Source organism: Bidens hawaiensis, unplaced genomic scaffold, assembly GCF_021521415.1.
Source record: "Bidens hawaiensis isolate Kalapana, Puna unplaced genomic scaffold, B.hawaiensis_p1.1 tig00016943_1, whole genome shotgun sequence".
Lineage (NCBI taxonomy): Eukaryota > Viridiplantae > Streptophyta > Magnoliopsida > Asterales > Asteraceae > Bidens > Bidens hawaiensis.
The window spans coordinates 256855-265715 of record NW_027492567.1 but is presented as its reverse complement, the minus strand read 5'-3'; the positions used below and the strand labels follow the sequence as shown (position 1 = coordinate 265715).

The window sequence follows — 8861 nt, the reverse complement described above, 5'->3', positions numbered from 1 at the left end:
TGAAGTCTAGCAAAGATTCATCTTCCTCTCTGACGCAGTTGAGGATCGTCCACTGCTCTTCAGTATATTTTCTTTGTTGACTGAAGTGCTGGCTGAACTTGTGCTGGAAGTCTGCCCAATCATAGATGTGGTGGACCGGTAGACGATCAAACCACGCTCTGGCTGCCCCGACGAGCGTCATCTGGAACATGTAGCACCATGTGGGTTCCGTCCAATTGCTGACGGTTGCCCCCGCTATAAATCTGTTCAAGTGATCGTCCGGGTCAGATACGCCATCATAAGTGCCTATGTTGGACATCTGTTTGGCACTCTTTGGAGCGATTGCTTCCGCAATGTCTCTTGCAAATTTGGATGTTCCCGCATTTGCAACAGTTGGTCTGAAAGTTTTGGAGAAGTCCCGTGGGTTTCCACCCGCGTTTTTTGGTTTGAAAGTTTCTCCAAAATTTCTTCTCTGGTGGAAGTCTGCTTCTTTACGCTTCCCTTTCGCCTTATGACGAGGGTTTGCGTCACTGTCAGATTCTTCCCAATCATCATAATCGCACTCATTGATCATGTTGAGCTGTTGTCGAGTACTTCCGAATTCGTCATTGGCCTGTTGGAGTGAACGTAAACGTTCGTCCAACTCAGCTTGGAATTCTTTCTGACGTGCTTCCGCCCAAGCTTTAACTTGTTCAAGTGTTTGTTGGGGAAGTCTCGTCTGTTGTCTTCCCACCTGGGTATCAATGAATCCCAGGAGAGGATTGTTTACTGCACTTGCCCCGGCTTGGGTAACCGGGGTAGTGTTCGTAACATTCGTGTATTCGCCGGTGTTCCTCCCAGTGGCTGGGGTTGTGGTCACCGGAGCTTCTTGGTTACCCGGTGGCTTTGGCATCGGAGTAACATTAACCATCTTCCCAGAAGTTTGAAAAAACTAAGAGAGAATTAGTTTTAGCTTAATGCACGGATGGCGCCAATGAATAAACACTAAATGACCCCGGCAGATTACGGATAATCTTAGGGTTAAGTAGATATTTCCCACGAGGGTTAGGTCCGGCAAAGATGGTTATTCTTCTTGACCTGCAAAACAGACATCGTGAGCTCGTCACTGAGAAGGGGGGGGGGTTCCTCCTTGTGACCACCCTCCGGCATGAGAATCAGACTAGATTGCTCTGAATATAAGTGTATATTGAGAGAAATAGCTAGAGAGAAGATAAGATAATATGAGATGATCATACCGTTCCAAGGTGTTGGAGTATTTATAGCCGAATGTAGGTTTCCAAGCAGGTACGGCCAGCTGTATAATATTCCTTTTCCACCAACTACGGGCTATGTACGTGCCACGATGGGAGTTAGTGGGTAGACAGCGGCTGATAGTGACATTTTGTACTGGAGCGTGCTCCTCCTCGTACTGTTGTCGGTGAGCTGTCACCCTGTGATTGATTCATGGGCTGCTTTGGTCAGATCTTGTCTATTTTGTCCATACCTTGGCAGGTATAGTACAAAAGATCTTCCAGAAGTGTACGGACTAGCTCTTTTGGGCGGGAATATTCCCACCCTGCTCATTCCTTCTTCAGGTGACATTACTGAAGTATAAGAGTTAGTGCCTTTTGCGTGTAGCCTTACTGTTAGTGCGGATAGCCTTCCTTCTTGGCTTGTACCCATAGCTGCGGGAACAGGCAGGGTACTGTACCAAGGGAGGCTTTCCTGCGGGAACAGCTGGCTTACTGCGTGTAAGGTCTTCATCTCTGAGCATGGTGGGTCCTGCGGAACCAGTTGGTCTTTGCGCAGACGTACCTTTTCAAGGTGTGTCTTGCGGGTCCAACTGGGCTTTGCGGGAACCTACCTCTTCACGAGGTATGATATTTCTTTGTTTTCACTCCTTTTGAAGTGTATAGCAGTTAGAAAAATATATGTTTTTCACACCTCTACATCCCATTTTAAGCAAACACATGCAAAATCAGAATTTGAAATCATAAATGATTTGTTTATGACTGGATTTGAGCAGATTGATAAAGTGGTTGGGAATGATGTTGATTGCAAGATAAAGAACTCTGCAACTTTAGTCGGGTCCTTGGTTAGTCTCCATTCCTCGTGAGTTCATATTGACCTGCCTACTCTTACTGAAAAACATAATTTGGTTAGCGGTGTTCACATAGTCTTTGTTTCAGTTTAACGAGTTTTTGTTAAACTTATTAACTGTTTTCAACTTATTTTGTACTATGGTTTGAATTGCAGGTTTGTGTGGATGAAATGCATAAAGACAGCACTTTTTTTTCAAGTGCAACTAAACAAGTATTTATGTTCTAAACAAAATTTATGTTAATTGCAGCTCTTTATTGGATGACAGAATCAGAAAAAGGCATAGATGTTGAAAAGGAACAAGAAAGGCTTCACCCTTGTTGGGCAGCATGTCGTATATGTGATGAGTATGCAATTGATTTTAATCATTTTAAAGATAAAAAAACTAAAAAAAAATTTATGTTTTGATAAACATTTTATCCTTTGTGAACATAAACAGAAGGGCAATTGCAATTTATGTCAATATTTTTTCTGGTGAGGCAACCACCAAATTCCCAAAAGCAACACAAATGGCTAGAGGAGTAGTAAGTTTCTATCTTTTATAAAATTGCGTTATCATATTTTATGCATCAAATATGTTATAACTAATTTTCTGTGTTAAACTGTTGAACTGTGCAGATATTAGCAGATGCAATGGGACTCGGTAAAACTGTAATGACCATCTCTTTAATCCTTGCAAGACCACACAAAGGAACCAGTGAAACTGAAGATGAAAACGAGTCAGTAAAAAGGTTAAAACATTGTGAAACTAGAAGACCACAAGGTGGAACCTTAATTGTGTGTCCTATGGCTTTGCTGAGCCAATGGAAAAGGTTGGTTATTTGTTTTTATATTTATATATTTGAGTTAATTATGGTTTTAATCCAATAGTTTCATTTTTGTTTAATTTAAAGTCCAGCCCACTAACCTCGTACGACTTTTTTTAACTTTTTTTTCTTTACCTTTTTATTAAAAAGTATTCAGTTTTCAGCAAAACCATTGTCGGCAAGCCCAAAAGTAATTTGGTGGTTTAATAAAAAGTTTAACAAACTTAAATGGGGTTAGTTGGCTAGACTTAAATTGACACCTAAATGAAACTACTGAACTGAAAAAATCATTTTTAAACTAATGGACTAAAAAGGTTATTTGGGTCTAACCATACTACCACAAGGATTAAAACCTTTTTTTAACTTTTTTATTCTTTATAAATTTTCACTTGTAACTTGTATTTTTTCTTAATTGTAGGATGAACTTGAAACCCATTCTGAACCAAACAGTATAACTGTTTTGTTCACTATGGAGGGGATAGAAGCCCTGATCCAAAAGTGATATCTGAACCTACTGTTGTATTAACAACTTATGGTGTTCTATCTGCTTCTTATAAAAGTGTAAGCCACCGTCTTACTTATCAAATAGTTTTTCGGAAATCACTTTTTGTTTCTAATTATTTATGTAAATTATTATTCACTTTGGCGAAAACAGCATTTTTCAAAAAGTGGATTGGTATAGAGTGGTGTTAGATGAAGCCCATACAATCAAGTAACTTAAACTTATATTTTTTGTTGTTGTGTATTTATTTAAGAATGTATGTACATGTATATTTTAAATTCATTTCATTAACATTAATATGAATTTTATTTTTGCAGAACAATTTGGAAGATTTGTATAGTATTTTGTGTTTCTTGCATGTTGAGCCATGGTGTAACTGGGCATGGTCAGTACTTTGAATTTTTGTCACTATAAAGTATATTATTATGTGTAAAGTTTTCGACCTTTTAGTTTTTACAACTTTATATGGTAGACTAAAACAGGAAAAAAAACTAATAAAAGTGCTATTCTTGTGCTTAAGTGCATATGTTGATTAGAAATCTTGAATATTTTTATTATCTTTGTTATGTAATTTTTTGAACTTTTGATTATTAGGTGGAACAAACTAATTCAGAGACCTTATGAGAATGGTGATAAACGAGGGCTAAAGCTTGTAAAAGCCATCTTAAGACCACTCATGTTGAGAAGAACAAAAGACACAAAAGATAAAGAAGGAAGGTGTGTATACAAGATTGCAAACTTCATTAAGCTGTTCAATGATTTTGTACCAATTCTTTTTTGTGATTCAGGCCAATTTTTGTTCTGCCACCAATTGACATCCAAATTATTGAATGTGAACAATCAGAAGCCGAACATGATTTCTATGATGCCCTTTTCAAGAGATCTAAAGTATGTTTCACTCATTATTTAGGACTCGTTACTTTTTTGTTATTACTAATGTATGTTTAGGCTGGTAAACAATCAGAGCTAACACGAACAGAGCATGCTTGTGTTTGTTGGTTTAATTTTTAGCAAACAAACCATCGAACGTGAACAGTTCAACACACAACGTTTTCTTGTTTGAGTTTGCTTGTTGAGAAAATGAACGTGTTCTGTTCGTTTATGTTTGTTTGTTAATAGTATTGTTAATTTTAACATGTATAAACTGAAACCCGGAACAGAAAAAAAAAATAACTAAAAAAATCGAACCCAACCGAAACTAAAAACCAGAAGAACTAAAATCGAACAGTAACCAAAACTGTAAAACTAAAACCAAAACAAAACTGAACCAAAGCCAAAATGAAATTAAACACCGAAAAAATGAAAGCGAAACCAAACTGAACGGTATTAAAAAGTACTTTTATTTCAATTAATATTTTGGTTTGAGCCCAAACTTGCCAAACCAGATTGTTAAGTAAGTAACATTTCAAGAAATTATAGTTGACTTTTGAAAGTCACATGATTGTTATGGGCATTTGGTACAAAATTATTATTAGGTAGACCAAAGTTTCATCTTTTCGGTATTTTAACGTGCATAGGTGCTACTGCTGCAAGCCTGCAAGAGCTCTAAAAATAGTATATACATTATTATATAAGAAAAAGGCAAGCTTGTGATTTTAATTATCTTGTTCTAATGATTCATTAATATGCTGCAATTTCTAGATTTCATACTAAAATATTCAAATTTGAGGAAATTAATCAAGATTTAATTATGGTTATTTGCAAATTAAAATTGATCAGGTTAAGTATGCATGAGGGTGTTTGGAGAGAAAATATATGTTTTGGGCATCTTTCGAACATTCGACCTCCAGATTTATTGGTGAATGATATGTAAATGAAAGTAACACAACATTTGTTTTGTGTTACACTGATGTTGTCAAGACATGTTAGTAGTAGATTGTTGGATCGTTTATTGTAATATTATAACCACTCGAAAAGAGTGGCGCACGCTTGTAAATTGTAACGAATTTTATGTTAAACAGTCTACACTTCATTATACGGATCAAATCCTCATTGTGTCTCCGCTCACCTTCCACATTATAATGGAGATAGGCAACCTTCCACCTTCCGCCTGATATTAATTGAGAAAGGTCGACGGATAAAACGCAAACCTAGCCGGAGCATCCCAACCGCCCCCCTTCAATTTAGTGTTGAATCAATGATAGTTTTCGGTTTCATCATCAATTGATATTCTCCATTAATCCTTTATTACTGCGTCGCCGAATTCCAACCATTTGTTTTGGTTTAGGTTTACTGTTATATTCAATGCCCGTTAACTCTCCGGTTCCTCTCTTTCATTAACAGCCCATCGGTTTCAACAATTAAAGCGTCCGTTATTCCTCCAACCCTAATTCTACTTCGTCACATTAACGATGGTTTAAAACCTCTGCAATGGAAGCGCTTGCAAAGATCAATTGAATATTTTTGCCAGGTTTGGTAGATTAACTTTTTTTCTTTATTATGGTTGTATTGCTCAATTGATTATGGCTGTCTCTTGGTCTCGAATTGGGTATCACACTTGGATTTCGGTTTGTTTCTACTTTTCAATTTTGTTTATGTGATTAATTGGGTTCATATTTATGATTAAGCCGACTGCAATATGGTTTGACTATGCCAAATCTTCAAGCTGGATAACTTTGTGTTTGGTCCGTTTGGTGTTGGTGACAGTTGGGTGAAAGGACGTTATACTGAAGGCGTTTAGTTGTTGATTTTGTTGGGAATGAAGCCGATAATTGTCATTTTCTACAAGGTATACATCCTCTACATGCTTATGTAATTGATTAATTAATATTCCTTCAGTATAATATTTGGATGATCTTTTAATTCGAGTTATCTGGTCCATATCTATCACTTGATGATTTATTTCGTGATACTATTAACAATATTAGTGTTGTGTTTTAGGCATATGCTAATTACTTGATTAATTAGTCTATTATTATGCAGTCTAGATCTATCATTCTTTTTAACAATATATAAAAGCTCTATTTTTTTTTGTTTGGTTCGTGCACATGATTTGGTAATTTATTACTATTATATTAGTTTGTATTTATTTAAATATTAATGACATGAATTTATAAAGGTTCTAGATATATACACTAAAGATTTAGTCTTCACAATATACTTTAATTATGTTTTTATGTGGCCCGTTTTAACCTGCAATTATATTGGTCTAGAACGTCCTTACCCAAAGAAAACAACATTTTCCTAAAATTGGCTTGCTCTGACACGAACCAGATGATTTGAGCTAAATTGTTTATTACATATATAAATTTGAGCATTATATATCTTCTTTACTCCAAAAATATGCAGGCAATTAGGAAAACACAGGGTTGGTGGCTGGATCTCATATTAGAAATGAGTTAGTGAGAATAAGACATGATTTTGATGGAGGGGTATGTCAAAAACCACTTAAAACTAAGTTCATAATGCTCAAAATCCAAATGGTTATTGACGAAAAAGTGAAATAACATACAAGGTCGGTTATTAGTGTGCTGAAGTGACCTATTAACACTAGGTTTCTTTTATTTAATCCAAAACTATTACTTTTTGTTCTGTTTAGTGTGTTTTTGTTTAGTTATAAGTGTGACTCTTTGGTTATAGTTTTAACTTATTTGTCTTGGCTTTGATGTTGAGATTTTACATTTTGAGATAACTTTTTAATTTTTCATCTTCATCCTTCACTACCAAATGAATAAATAAGTCAAAATTAGATCTTGTTTTACAGTCGATGTTTACTGCATAAACAATGTGAGTGTTTTTTTATTCCACAATGATAATGTGCTAAGGTTAGTGATGCGGGAGCATCGAGAATCTTTTTTATTATTAGTTTATCTTTTATTATTTTACGTTTATCTCGTTTTCATGTTTATCTCATTTTCTTAGTATAACTAGGGTGCTAGGGTTTCTTTGTTATTCAGTTTTTGATTAAGTTTCAATATAAAGAACATTGTTCTTGGAACTTCGGTTCGATTTATCGTCTTTGATTAATCATGAGTCTCTCGAGCCATTGAATGCTTCCGAAACTGCATCAGTTGGTATAAGAGCTTTTGGTTCTCAAATGGCTCGACATGGAGATGAATATTTTCTTGCTCGTAGATTCGCCGACAGAGGCAACGAAAGGAGGAGTTTCTATTCATGTGCTCGTGGAGAAGATCAATATCCTACTCCCAGAGTCGCCGACCGAGGCAGCGGTGGAATTTATTCCGACCCACGAGATCTTAAGATCAAACGACTCCGACAACGAGTCCGCGATCTTGAAGAGATTCAACGAGTCCGCGATCTTGAGTTACAACGGGAGATGCGCAAGGCGGAAACCGAGTCGAGCACCGTCGTCTGGGACGAAGGTGGCGACGGAGAGCAGCAGCCGTTTAGCTGTCATTCAAACCGGTTCGATGAACCGATCTATCAAGAGTGTTTATCGGAAGAAAAACCCATATTCGATGAAGATGGCGTTAATTTCGATGAAGAAGAATGTTTGTTTGTGCAAAATATTCTCAGCGGAGATTTCGGTGGTTATACGGTAGCATCTGTTGGTGCAAGGGTGGCTAATCATGGCGTAGCTTTTGCTGGAGGAGATGACTCAATCATAGAAACTGGTGGTACATTGGTGGTTCATGGTTGCCAAGATACAACCAGTGGTAATCCCACTTGTTTGGAAAGCCCACCATTCATGCAAGAGGTCACATGTGATTTGAATAATGAGATGAAATCTGATAATTATTCTATGGGATCTCTTATTCAAATAGAAAAGATTACCATGTTTAAAAATAAGTCAGCAGATGCTTGTGAGGGTAATGAATTAAATTGGGATAAAGTAGATGGGCTCCTAGGTTCAAAACATGTTTAGAATATTCCATTGGTGGCTGACAAAGAAATTAAAGAAACAATTTCTGGTATGGGTGAGGTACCTACTGTTGTACCTACTGTTACTTCCAAGCAAATTTCAAAAGATACAAGTCTAGCATCTAAATTTAATTATGATATTGATTATATTTTAAGTTTGGTTAATCAAGAATCCCAGTATGACTTTATTATGTGCAAGAGAGGAGTTAATATTCCATTTGAACCCGGTGGCTTGCCTTCGAAGTTTTCAAGTTTATTTTTAAAGATTTTCAAGTTATCTAGTAACAAGAACAAAGGAGCTTGTCTTTTATCTCGGGTTGTCAATGATTTCTTCGACGTTCTCAAGACTCGAGGACGAGTCTTTTCCGAAGACGGGGAGGAGGTGGAGAGAACCGACAACCCGATAGACCCAAGTGGTACGAGTTTACAGTCGGGTGAGACGACCCGTAAAGTCGAACAAATTGGGTGGGTAATGGTGTTGATAAATAAGCATCGAGTTGATGTTCCTTATGATCCGGGTGGCTTTGTTTCGTAGACAAAACTCGAGGTCGAGTTTTTTTTGAAGAGTGGGAGTATGATGCAGGAGCATCGAGAATCTTTTTTATTATTAGTTTATCTTTTATTATTTTACGTTTATCTCGTTTCCATGTTTATCTCATTTTCTTTTAGTATAA

At 36.6% G+C, this 8861-nt stretch overlaps 1 long non-coding RNA gene across 1 annotated transcript; it reads left to right on the top strand.

Moving 5' to 3' along the window:
- The first annotated feature begins 2443 nt into the window (after positions 1 to 2443).
- Positions 2444 to 4808, top strand: LOC143552530 (uncharacterized). Its single transcript, XR_013138672.1, has 6 exons — positions 2444 to 2582; positions 2677 to 3425; positions 3520 to 3576; positions 3684 to 3751; positions 3961 to 4083; positions 4155 to 4808. It is a non-coding gene; the product is annotated as an uncharacterized LOC143552530 (long non-coding RNA).
- Positions 4809 to 8861: the final 4053 nt, after the last annotated feature.